The sequence below is a fragment of the Hemiscyllium ocellatum genome, chromosome 39 (assembly GCF_020745735.1).
Source record: "Hemiscyllium ocellatum isolate sHemOce1 chromosome 39, sHemOce1.pat.X.cur, whole genome shotgun sequence".
Classification (NCBI taxonomy): domain Eukaryota; kingdom Metazoa; phylum Chordata; class Chondrichthyes; order Orectolobiformes; family Hemiscylliidae; genus Hemiscyllium; species Hemiscyllium ocellatum.
In genome coordinates this window covers 40749555-40762567 of record NC_083439.1, presented here as the reverse complement: position 1 = coordinate 40762567, position 13013 = coordinate 40749555, and the positions used below count along the sequence as shown (strand labels likewise).

At 45.4% G+C, this 13013-nt stretch overlaps 1 protein-coding gene across 3 annotated transcripts in view; it reads right to left on the bottom strand.

Moving 5' to 3' along the window:
* Nucleotides 1-1720, bottom strand: part of spg21 (SPG21 abhydrolase domain containing, maspardin) — a 157844-nt gene extending 156124 nt beyond the window's left edge. For 2 of the 3 annotated variants that reach the window (XM_060852800.1, XM_060852796.1), the window contains exon 1: nt 1638-1712. The gene's annotated coding sequence lies outside the window, so the exon portion shown is untranslated. Of the gene's footprint in view, nt 1-1637 lie in introns of all 3 variants that reach the window. The other variant, XM_060852797.1, reaches the window with a different exon arrangement.
* Between the last annotated feature and the right edge of the window lie 11293 nt (nt 1721-13013).

Below are 13013 nucleotides of genomic sequence, written 5' to 3'. Positions count from 1 at the left end.
TACAAAACAAATCAGATACAGGTTGTTGATTCACCGAATACCTTCAGAATATGCTAAGAAAATGCCCCAAAAATATTTCAAGAAATTATCTAGGCTATCTTGAGCACCTGGCTTTTCTAAACTCCAACAAATACCAAATGAATTCGTGACCAGGTCAGAATGTTTTGGGACCAAGAAATTGCAGATGCCAGAATCTTGAATGGTTACCCCCAAAACAGACTTCACCTTCTAACGCTGCCTGGCTTGCTGTGCTCTTCCAGCTTCCTGCTAGAGGAATTTAGAGGCCTATTAACCAGATGCGTAACTGACTCAGACATAATTTCTCATCTTTACCCAAAATGATTTCACAATTTCAATTATCCCTCTATTAACTAATAACAGTTAAAGCAAAAGAGACACCCCTTCACTTTTTCCTATGGCCTGTCCTTAAATATCACTAGCCTACAAGTTTCCATTTGAATGGCACATGCAGATAGAATCAATTTATAACACTAAGGCTCTTTTCACAAATACTGTCTTCTGTTCACTTGCCTTAGATTTGTACTGCATCCCTTCCTTTAGCTTATCACAAGTTATTCATCACACCTCTCCTACAACCTCTTCCATCTGGCAAGAGAAGCTTCAACATACATACCAACAGGCTTAGGAACACCTTCATCCCAGCCATTATTAGACTGACGGCTGGATGCTCTAACTTTAAATATTGCTGATTTTGCCTAGCACACACCCTTGACAACATAATCTGTATGCCAATTATCTCACCCCATGATCAGCCTGAACTGCACAAAGCTTTTCACTGTACTTAGGTAAAACATGACCAGAAAAACCAAAATATCTTTCACATTTCTATTGACTGTTTGATTTAGCATAAATTTGACTAGTTTAAAAATTACTGGCTGTACAGTTCAGAAAAGCACCAGTCACAGGTGGTTCAGGTGGAGGCTATCCTAACAGTACAGATCTCTTTTCCCAGTAGCAGCAACCCACAAATTAGAACAAGTCTTCACCTATAACAATTACTGAGCAATATAGCCAGTTGGGCTATTTCTCATAACATAGGAGAACTGTGTCTGACAATATTAACTACTACTTCCAATAAATAAATACCTATTCACACCTCCTGAATGAACAACTTATTGGCGCATAGTGCCATAGGCAGCTTGTTCATCCACTTTAGAGCCAGTCCGGATGAGAGGTTCCAGCCCGAAACATCGACTCCCCTAATCCACTGATGCTGCTTGACCGGCTGCACTTTTTCCAGCTCTCCACTTTACCGATCCACTTTCCAATGTCTGCAGTCCTCACTAATCTCCAAGCCCTCACTATCATCCTGAGAAGCAGCCTCAAATTTGACAATTGCAAAAGGTATGATGCTGATCTACCTCAATCCTTTTATCTACACCATTCAGTTTCAAACTCCTTCCCTAATTAAGGTAAAAGGACATCGCGATTCGGTTTATAAACGGGCTTTCAGTCACACCTGGCAACAACTCCCGCACCCTGAATTGCCACCTCCCCCACAAACACCGCCCACGAAACCCCAAGTACTTGACAAACAGAACTAATACAACGCAAAAACAAGAATGAACCCTATTTCCATAAAGACAAATACACTCTTTTCTTCCCCCCACCCTCACCTTTAAACAGGACTCCAACCGGAAATCACTATCCCGTGACGAGCGCTCTGTACATCCGGGTAATAAACATAAGAGGAGCTTCCTTATGGTGGGCGTGGCGAGGGTGGAGCGATTTGGAGCACGTCCTTTTCTTCGTAGGCGGGACGGGTAACAGGAGCGTGTCGTCAGACTGTGGGCGGGGCTGGGCGGTGTGAAGGGGCGCGTCCTTTGTTCGCTGGGCGGGGCCCTGTGCACGCGAGATGGGACGAGTGGAAGCTTCTATTTTCAGTTGGACAGATCGGGAGTATTTGTACTCGTTACCACTTACTGTTCAATAAAAACTTTTCTAATCAACCTGTTCAGAGATGTTATTACATATCTTTGGAATAGGTGGAACTTCAACTTGGGTCTCTTGGCCCAACCGTAGGGTTTATACCTGCATAAGATCCCTTATAAAGTTTATTTTGTGTTTTATAGTTGTCAGGGCGATATTCTGCTTTAAAACGATGTCAAGGGAAGAAGGCTTCTGAAGTAATTTGTAAAGTTAAAAATCATACAGGTTATAGTCCAACAGGTTTATTTGGAAGCACTAACTTTGGAGCACTGCTACTTCATCAAGTGGTTGTGGAGTGTAAGATGGTAAGACAGAATTTATAGCAAAAGTTAACAGTGTGATGCAACTGAAATTATATATTTAAAAAAGACCTGGATTGTTTATTAAGTCTCTCATCTTTTAGAATTGAAGATCTAGATCCCAGGAGGGACCTCTCGGTCAAAGGAATCACTAGGGATGCAGTCTGTATAAAGCAAGTTATACAGTTTAATAAAATAAGGCAGCCTAGCGCAATTTTGTCCAGCAACACAGAGGTTAAAACTTTTGCGTTCCTTTGAGAAATTGTGCAATTACAATTGAATAATAAGCAATTTTTATATGTTTTTTAAGATTCAGTACAATCAAATGTAATAAGGCAACATGATTGACAGCAGGTTAATCCCATGATATTTCCTGGGAAATGGTTTTGTCTTAGCACATCATCATCTCATATTTGCAGTTCAAGGTTATTTGGAGTGGTCGGTTTCAGCTAACTCAGCAAAGCAGAAATGGAGCTTCACAGTGTCAAATCATAACTTGAAACCATTTTGTTGGTGTTTTTTTTTAAATTTGAAAAGCCATTTTGTGGTTAATAAAAGCCTACATATACTTGTTGCTCCTGACAACAGCTTAAATTCAAATTTTAAATCCCCAGAATGACCGTGCTGGTTTCAGTTCTTTTATATGTAAATACCATTCCATTAAATACCATACCATTAAAGTTACATTCCCAAGTGAACCATGCCGGCTCAGATAATGTATTGAAGGTTTGAGCTGCCCTGTGTGAGACCAGAATTGCATGCAATATTTCAACAGTGGTCTCACCAATGTCCTGTACAACCACAACATGACCTCCCAACTCCTGTATTCAATACTCTGACCAATAAAGGAAAGCATTCCAAACGTTTTCTTCACTATCCGATCTACCTGTGACTCCACTTTCAAGAAGCTATGAATCTGCACTCCAAAGTCTCTTTGTTCAACAACACTCCCTAGGACCTTACCATTAGTGTATAAGTCCTGCTAAGATTTGCTTTCCCAAAATGCAGCACCTCACATTTATCTGAATTAAACCTCATCTGCCCCTTCTCAGCCCACTGGGCCATCTGATCAAGGTACTGTTGTACTCGGAGGTAACCTTCTTCTCTGTCCACTACACCTCCAATTTTGGTATCATCTGCAGACTTACTAACCATACCTCTAATGCTCACATCCAAATCATTTATATAAACGACAAAGAGTATGGCACTTCACTGGTCACAGGCCTCCAGTCTGAAAAACAACCTTCCACCACCACCCTCTGTCTTCTACCTTTGAGCCAGTTCTGTGACCAAATGGCTAGTTCTCCCACTATTCCATGGGATCTAACCTTGCTAACCAGTCTCCCATGGGGAATCTTATAGAATGCCTTACTGAAGTCCATTTGGATCACACCTACCGCTCTGCCTTCATCAATCCTCTTTGTTACTTCTTCAAAAAATAAAACTCAATAAAGTTTGTGAGACATGATTTCCCACACATAAAGCCATGTTGACTATCCCTTGCCTTTCCAAATACATGTACATCCTGTCCCTCAGTATTCCTTCCAACGACTTGTCCTCCATGACATCAGGCTCACTGGTCTACAGCTCCCTGGCTTGCCCTTACCACTCTTCTTAAACAGTGGCACCATATTAGCCAATCTCCAGTCTTCTGGCACCTCACCTGTGACTATCGATGATACAAATATCTCAGCAAGAGGCCCAGCAATCACTTCCATAGCTTCCCACAGAGTTCTAAGGTACACCTGATCAGGTGATGGTGTCAAAACAGGACAGTAAGGAAGATTGTACAGAATAGTATGGTGGGGTCACATGTAGCGCAACATGAAACCCAGACCACAGTTGAGGCCGTCTTCATTGGTGCAGAACTTGGCTATCAGTATCTGCTCAGCAATTTTGCATTGTTGTGTGTCTCAAGGGCCACCTTGGAGGATTCTTACCCAAAGATCGGAGGCTGAATGCCCTTGACCACTGAAGTGTTTTCTGGCTCAGAGGGAACATTTCTGTCCTGAGATTGTTGGTGGTGTCCATTGATTCATTGTTGTAGTGTCTGCATAGTCTCGCAAATATACTATGCATCGCAGCAATCCTGCCTGGAGTGTAAGAGGTAGACAACATTGGCCGAGTCACATAAGCATCTGCTGTGTTTATAGAACATAGAACATAGAACAGTACAGCACAGAACAGGCCCTTCGGCCCACAATGTTGTGCCAAACATCTATCCTAGATTAAGCACCCATCCATGTACCTATCCAATTGCCGCTTAAAGGTCGCCAATGATTCTGACTCTACCACTCCCATGGGCAGCGCATTCCATGCCCCCACCACTCTCTGGGTAAAGAACCCACCCCTGACATCTCCCCTATACCTTCCACCCTTCACCTTAAATTTATGTCCCCTTGTAACACTCTGTTGTACCCGGGGAAAAAGTTTCTGACTGTCTACTCTATCTATTCCTCTGATCATCTTATAAACCTCTATCAAGTCACCCCTCATCCTTTAGCCGTTCCAACGAGAAAAGGCCGAGAACTCTCAACCTATCCTCGTATGACCTATTCTTCATTCCAGGCAACATCCTGGTAAATCTTCTCTGCACCCTCTCCAAAGCTTCCACATCTTTCCTAAAGTGAGGCGACCAGAACTGCACACAGTACTCCAAATGTGGCCTAACCAAAGTCCTGTACAGCCGCAACATCACTTCACGACTCTTGAATTCAATCCCTCTGCTAATGTACGCTAATACACCATAGGCCTTCTTACAAGCTATATCCACCTGAGTGGCAACTTTCAAAGATCTATGCACATAGACCCCAAGATCCCTCTGTTCCTCCACCTGACTAAGAACCCTACCATTAACCCTGTATTCCGCATTCTTATTTGTTCTTCCAAAATGGACAACCTCACACTTGGCAGGGTTGAACTTCATCTGCCACTCCTCAGCCCAGCTCTGCATCATATCTAAGTCCCTTTGCAGCTGACAACAGCCCTCCTCACTGTCCATAACTCCACCAATCTTCGTATCATCTGCAAATTTACTGACCCACCCTTCGACTCCCTCATCCAAGTCATTAATAAAAATTACAAACAGCAGAGGACCCAGAACTGATCCCTGCGGAACTCCACTTGTAACTGGGCTCCAGGCTGAATATTTACCATCTACCACCACTCTCTGACTTCGACCGGTTAGCCAGTTTTCTATCCAATTGGCCAAATTTCCCTCTATCCCATGCTTCCTGACTTTCCACATAAGCCTACCATGGGGAACCTTATCAAATGCCTTACTAAAATCCATGTACACTATATCCACTGCTCTACCCTCATCCACATGCTTGGTCACCTCCTCAAAGAATTCAATAAGACTTATAAGGCAAGACCTACCCTTCACAAATCCGTGCTGGCTGTCCCTAATCAAGCAGTGTCTTTCCAGATACTCATTAATCCTATCCCTCAGTACCCTTTCCATTACTTTGCCTACCACAGAAGTAAGACTAACTGGCCTGTAATTCCCGGGGTTATCCCTATCCTCTTTTTTGAACAGGGGCACGACATTCGCTACTCTCCAGTCCCCTGGTACCACCTCCGTTGACAGTGAAGATGAAAAGATTATTGCCAACGGTACTGCAATTTCCTCTCTTGCTTCCCACATAATCCTAGGATATATCCCGTCAGGCCCGGGGGACTTGTCCATCCTCAAGTTGTTCAAAATGTCCAACACATCTTCCTTCCTAACAAGTATCTCTTCTAGCTTACCAGTCCGTTTCACACTCTCCTCTTCAACAATACGGTCCCTCTCGTTCATAAATACTGAAGAAAAGTACTCAATCAAGACCTCTCCTATCTCTTCCGACTCAATACACAATCTCCCACTACTGTCCTTGATCGTTCTCGTCATTCTCATGTTTCTCACATACGCATAAAATGTCTTGGGGTTATCCTTGATCCTATCCGTCAAGGATTTTTCATGCCCTCTCTTAGCTCTCCTAATCCCTTTCTTCAGGTCCCTTCTGGCTATCCTGTATCCCTCCACTGCCCTGTCTGAACCCTGTTTCCTCAACCTTATGTAAGCCTCCTTCTTCCTCTTTACTACACATTCAACCTCCCTCGTCAACCAATACGACCATTTCTTTCCTGCCTGATAGGTACATACATATCAAGGACACGTCGTATCTGCTCCTTGAAAAAGTTCCACATTTCCACCACATCCTTCCCTGACAGCCTATGCTCCCAACTTATGCTCCTCAAATCCTGTCTTACAGCATCGTAATTTCCCTTCCCCCAATTGTAAAATCTACCCTGTTGTGCGCACCTATCTCTCTCCATAACCAAGGTGAAAGTCACAGAATTGTGGTCACCGTCACCAAAATGTTCACCCACTAACAAGCCCATCACTTGTCCCGGTTTATTACCGAGTACCAAATCCAATATGGCCTCCCCTCTGGTTGGACAATCTACATACTGAGTTAGAAAAGCTTCCTGGACACACTGCACAAACACCGCCCCATCCAATCTACTTGATCTAAAGAGCTTCCAATCAATATTTGAGAAGTTGAAGTCGCCCATGACTACGGCCCTGTGGCTTCTGCACCTTTCCAAAATCTGTTTCCCAATCTGTTTCTCCACATCTCTGCTGCTATTGGGGGGCCTATAGTAAACACCCAACAAGGTGACTGCACCTTTCCTATTTCTGACTTCAGCCCATACTACCTCCAAAGGCAGATCCCCCTCAAACTTCCTTTCTGCAGCCGTTATACCATTTCTAATTAGCAATGCCACCCCCCCTCCTTTTTTACCACCCTCCCTAATCTTACTGAAACATCTGTAACCAGGTGGATGGTGTTCCCGTATGTGATGGTAGTACCCATGTCAATGATCTTGCATGTCTTGCAGATGTTTGGTGTGACAGGGTTGTGTGATGTGGTTGATATAGTCTTGAAGGCCAGGTAGTTTGCTGCGAACAATGTCTGTTTAGGTTTTGGTTGTTTGATGCCATGAAGTGGAGGTGTCGGGATGATGTTGAGAAGGTGGTTGTCGTTATTAATGACATGTTGAAGGCTGCAAAGAATGTGTTGTAATTTCTCCACTCCAGCGAAGTACTGGACAATGAAGGGTACTCTATCGGTCATGTCCTATGACTGTCTTCTGAGAAGGTCATTGTGGTGTCTTGCTGTGGCACATCGTAACTAGCATTCAATGAGTTGAGCATCGTATCCCATTTCCATACTCAGTATGTAGACAGACCAATGAGGGGAGAGGCCATTTTGGATTTGGTGCTCGGCAACGAGCCAGGATAGGGTCTAACCCTATCGCAGGTGTCAGATCTCATGGTGGGAGAGCACTTTGGTGAACGTGATCACAACTGCCTCACATTTAGCATAGCCTTGGAGAGTGAAAGGAACAGTTACCAAGGGAAGATATTTAATTGGTGAAAAGGAAATTATGACGCTATCAGGCAGGAGTTGGGAAGTACAGCCTGGGGGCAATTGTTCCACAGAAAGGGCGCAGCAGACATATGGAGACTATTTAAGGAGCAATTGTTGCAAGTGATGCACAAATTTGTTCCTCTGAGACAGGTAAGGAGGAGTAAGATTAAAGAACCTTGGATGACTAGAGCAGAGAAACTTCCCGTCAAAAGGAAGAAGGCAGCTAATGTAAGGTGGAGGAAGCAAGGATCTAGCACAGCTTTAGAGGATTACAGGCTTGCAAGAAGGACTCAGAAGTGGACTGAGGAGAGCCAGGAGAGGGCATGAGAAAGGCTTGGGCAAGAAGGATTAGGAAGAACCCAAAGGCGTTTTACTCAAATGTGAGGAATAAGAGAATGATCAGGGAGAAGGTAGGGCCAATCAGGGATAGCGTAGGGAACTTGTGCGTGGAGTCTGAGAAGATAGGGGAAGCCCTAAATGAGTTTTTTGCTTCGGTTTTCACCAAGAAAAGGGAGCTTGTTGTAAATGAAAACTTTGAGGAGCTGGGATATAGTCTTGACCAGATCAAGATTGATGAAGTTGATGTGCCGGAAATTTTGGAAAACATTAAGACTGATAAGTCCCCAGGGCCAGACCAGATTTAGGAGAAAGTGAGGACTGAAATGCTGGAGATCAGAGCTGAAAATGTGTTGCTGGAAAAGCGCAGCAGGTCAGGCAGCATCCAAGGAGCAGAAGAATCGACGTTCCTGAAGGAGGGCTCATTCCCGAAATGTCGATTCTCCTGCTCCTTGAATGCTGCCTGACCTGCTGCACTTTTCCAGCAACACATTTTCAGCCCAGACCAGATTTATCCTAGGCTGCTCCGGGAAGCGAGAAGGGAGGTTGCTAAGCCGCTGGCAAGGATATTTGCCTCCTCACTCTCCATGAGAGTCATACCAGAGGATTGGAAGGAGGCGAATAGTGTTCCTCTTTTCAAGAAGGGTAATAGGGAAATCTCTGACAATTACAGACCAGTCAGTTTTACGTCTGTGGTCAGCAAAGTTGTGGAAAGAATTCTGAAGGATAGGATTTATGACTATTTGGCAAAGCATAGTGTGATTCAAGACAGTCAGCATGGCTTTGTGAGGGGCAGGTCATGCCTCACAAATCTTACTGAGTTCTTTGAGGTGTCAAGACAGGTCGATGATGGTAGAGCAGTAGATGTGGTGTATTTGGATTTCAGCAAGGCATTTGATAGGGATCCCCATGATAGGCTCATTCATAAAGTCAGGAAGTTTGGGATACAGGGAGATTTGGCTATCTGGATTCAGAGTTGGCTGGCTGACAGAAGGCAGAGAGTGGTTGTAGATGAATATTCTGCCTGGAGGACAGTGTTGAGTGGGGTCCTGCAGGGCTCTGTTCTTGGGCCTATGCTCTTTGTAGTTTTTATAAATGACTTGGATTAGGAGGTTGAGGGGTGAGTTAGTAAATTTGCAGATGACACAAAGGTTGGAGGTGTCGTCGATAGTATAGAGGGCTACTGTAGGCTGCAGTACGACATAGACAGGATGCAGCGATGGGCTGAGAAGTGGCAGATGGAGGTCAACCTGGATAAATGTGAAGTGATGCATTTTGGAAGGTCGCACTCAAATGCTGAATATAGGGTTAAAGAAAGGATTCTTGGCAGAGTGAGGAACAGAGGGATCTGGGTGTACCAGTACATAAATCCCTCAAAGTTGCCACCCAAGTGGATAGGCTTGTTAAGAAAGCATATGGTGTTTTGGCTTTCATTAACAGGGGGATCGGGTTTAAGAACCGCGAGGTTTTGCTGCAGCTCTATAAGTCCCTGGTGAGACCACACTTGGAATACTGTGTCCAGTTCTGGTCGCCCTACTATAGGAAAGATACAGCGGGTGCAAAGAAGGTTTACCAGAATGCTGCCTGGAGTGGAGGGCTTGCCCTACGAAGAAAGGTTGAATAAGCTCAGACTTTTCTCTCTGGAGAGAAAGAGGAAGAGAGGAGACCTGATTGAGGTGTACAAAATAATGAGAGGAATAGATAGAGTCAATAGCCAGAGACTTTTCCCCAGGGCAGGATTGATTTTTCTCCAGGGCAAGTCGTAGTTTGAAATTATTAGGAGGAAGGTATAAAGGAGACATCAGAGGTAGGTTCTTTACGCAGAGAGTTGTGAATGCATGGAATGTGTTGCCAGTTGAGGTGGTGGAAGCGAAGTCATTGGGGACGTTTAAGTAACTGCTGGACATGCACATGGATAGCAGTGAGTTGAGGGGTGCATAGGTTAAGTTACTATATTTTACATTAGGATTAAAACTCGGCACAACATTGTGGGCCAAAGGCCTGTTCAATGCTATAGTTTTCTATGTTCTATATCTTTCAGCATCTTTCAGTGTATGTTGCATTCCTCCTCATTCAAGAAGATCCTGTGTATATGCAGGGCTTGTCTGTAGGAGATAGCTTCTTTAATATATTTAGGGTGGAAGCTAGAGAGGTGAAACATCATGAGGTTTGTATTAGAGTGGGGTACTGAGGTGTCTGTCCTTGATGAAGATGCATGTGTCCAAGAATGAGTGATTCAATAGAGCATGGTCCATGTAAGTCTGATGGTAGGATGAAACGTTTTGATATCATTGTGTAGTTATTTCAGGATTCTTCGCCATGAGTCCAAAGAAAGAAAATGTTATCAATGTATAGCATTGGTTGGAGGTCCTGTGCAGCAAAGAAGTGTTGTTCGAAGTTGTGTATGAAAATATTGGAATATCATGTTGCAAATGTTGATCACGTGGCTGTTCCATGTGCCTGGATTAAGAACTGGTTGTTTAAGGTGAAGATTTGTGGTTAAGGATGAAGCAGATGAGTTGTAGGATAGTGTCTGGAAATTGGCAGTTGACGGTGTAGAGTACCAACAGATACATGGGAACACCACCATCTGCAAGTTCTCCTCCAAGCTACTCATCATCCTGAATTGAAACTATATCATCATTCCTTCACTATCAAAATCCTATATTTCCCTCCCAAATGGCATTGTGGGTCAACCTAGTACAAATGGACTGCAGCAGTTCAACAAAGTAGGCCCCCAACATCCACTCAAAAACAACTAGGGATGAGTAATAAATGCTGGCCAGATTCTGGATTAGTGGTGCTGGAAGAGCACAGCAGTTCAGGCAGCATCCAAGGAACAGTAAAATCAATGTTTCAGGCAAAAGCCCTTCATCAGGAATAAAGGCTTCGCATAAACCAAATCATCCACCGACATTTCCGCCACCTCCAAAAACACCCCACCACCAGGGATATATTTCCCTTCCCATCCCTTTCCGCCTTCTGCAAAGACTTGCCTCCATGACTACCTGGTCAGATCCACGCCCCACTACAACCCACCCTCCCATCCTGGCACCTTCCCCTGCCACCGCAGGAACTGCAAAACCTGCACCCACACCTCCTCCCTCACCTCCATCCAAGGCCCTAAAGGAGCCTTCCACATCCATCAAAGTTTTACCTGCACATCCACTAATGTCATTTATTGTATCAGTTGTTCCCGATGCAGTCTCCTCTACATTGGGGAGACTGGACGCCTCCTAGCAGAGCGCTTTAGGGAACATCTCCGGGACACCCGCACCAATCAAGCACACAGCCCTGTAGCCCAACATTTCAACTCCCCCTCCCACTCTGCCGAGGACATGGAGGTCCTGGGCCTCCTTCACCGCCGCTCCCTCACCACCAGACGCCTGGGGGAAGAACACTCATCTTCCACCTCGGAACACTTCAACTCCAGGGCATCAATGTGGACTTCAACAGTTTCCTCATTTCCTTCCCCACCTCACCCTAGTTCCAGACTTCCAGCTCAGCACTGTCCCCATGACTTGTCCTACCTGCCTATCTTCTTTTCCACCTATCCACTCCACCCTCCTCCCTGACCTATCACCTTCATCCCCTCCCCCACTCACCTATTGTACTCTATGCTACTTTCTCCCAAACCAACCCCCCCCCCCCCCGCCATCCTCACCCCCACCCCCACCCTCCTCTAGCTTATCTCTCCATGTTTCAGGCTCTCTGCCTTTATTCCTGATGAAGGGCTTTTGCCCGAAACGTCAATTTTACTGCTCCTCGTATGCTGCCTGAATTGCTGTGCTCTTCCAGCACCACTAATCCAGAATCTGGTTTCCAACATCTGCAGTCATTGTTTTTACCTAGCTGATTGTAACCTTACTGCGAATCCTCTTGCAAGGGGATGCCTGCCTTGAAGAAGTTTTCCTCCTCTCTCTACAAGAATCTCAGGGAGTCCCTCTCTCACTGCAACTCCCAGGTCATTTCCTCTGCCCTGAAGCTCTTCAACCATGTCCTGAAACAAACTCGCTACCACAGCCACATTTGCTTCCTCAGTGCCTGCCTCCGTAACCAACTCGTCCCACACACGGACTCCGGACCACCTTTAAATCAGCAGAGTTTGGACCCTAACAGGACAAACAGTATAGACTACAGATTCAAAAACACCAGCAACAGTTCTCCTTCAAGATACTCTGCTCCACACTTGCAACAATGCGCCGGCACCTAACCTCTCTACAGTCAGCCCTGCCTCAGCTGAGGGCCACGCTCTCTCAGAATTGCAAAGGACCCACTCTGCATTACATCCTCAGGAGAATTCACCATCTCAACAAACAGTATTTCAACGCTAAAAATATGTTGCTGGAAAAGCGCAGCAGGTCAGGCAGCATCCAAGGAGCAGGAGAATCGAAGTTTCGGGCATCCTGAAGAAGGGCTCATGCCCGAAATGTCGATTCTCCTGCTCCTTGGATGCTGCCTGACCTGATGCGCTTTCCAAGCAACAGCTCTGATCTCCAGCATCTGCAGTCCTCATTTTGTCCTCAAACAGTATTTCAACTCCAGCTCAAACATCAAAAACTGTACAACAAACTTTTATCTACCCACCTCCATAACCAGCGCAACATTTCAGAAGATTCCTCCGGCCTCTGGAACTGTTTGGACGCCATTAGCCATGTGGCTGGTGCACTGCCACCCCCATGCTGACTGATGATGTCACTTCCGCCCCATCATGGCGTCTCCCACAATCACTTCTGCCCCTCACAATTCCTCATGCATCACACATGACATCACTTCCGCTCCTCACATCATAGCTGATGTCACATGCTCAGTGACTTCCGCCACTCCTACTGCCATGTCTGCCACCATTTCCGCCCCCACTAACGCCACTCACCTGAATTCTGCAGACACGCCCCCCACATATCTCACTGTCACCATTCCTGGCCCCTAGAACCCTGAGGGGAACACCACCCCTGCTCATGACTCCATCCCCATTCCCCCCACCATCACACCCACTCCAGTTACTGGC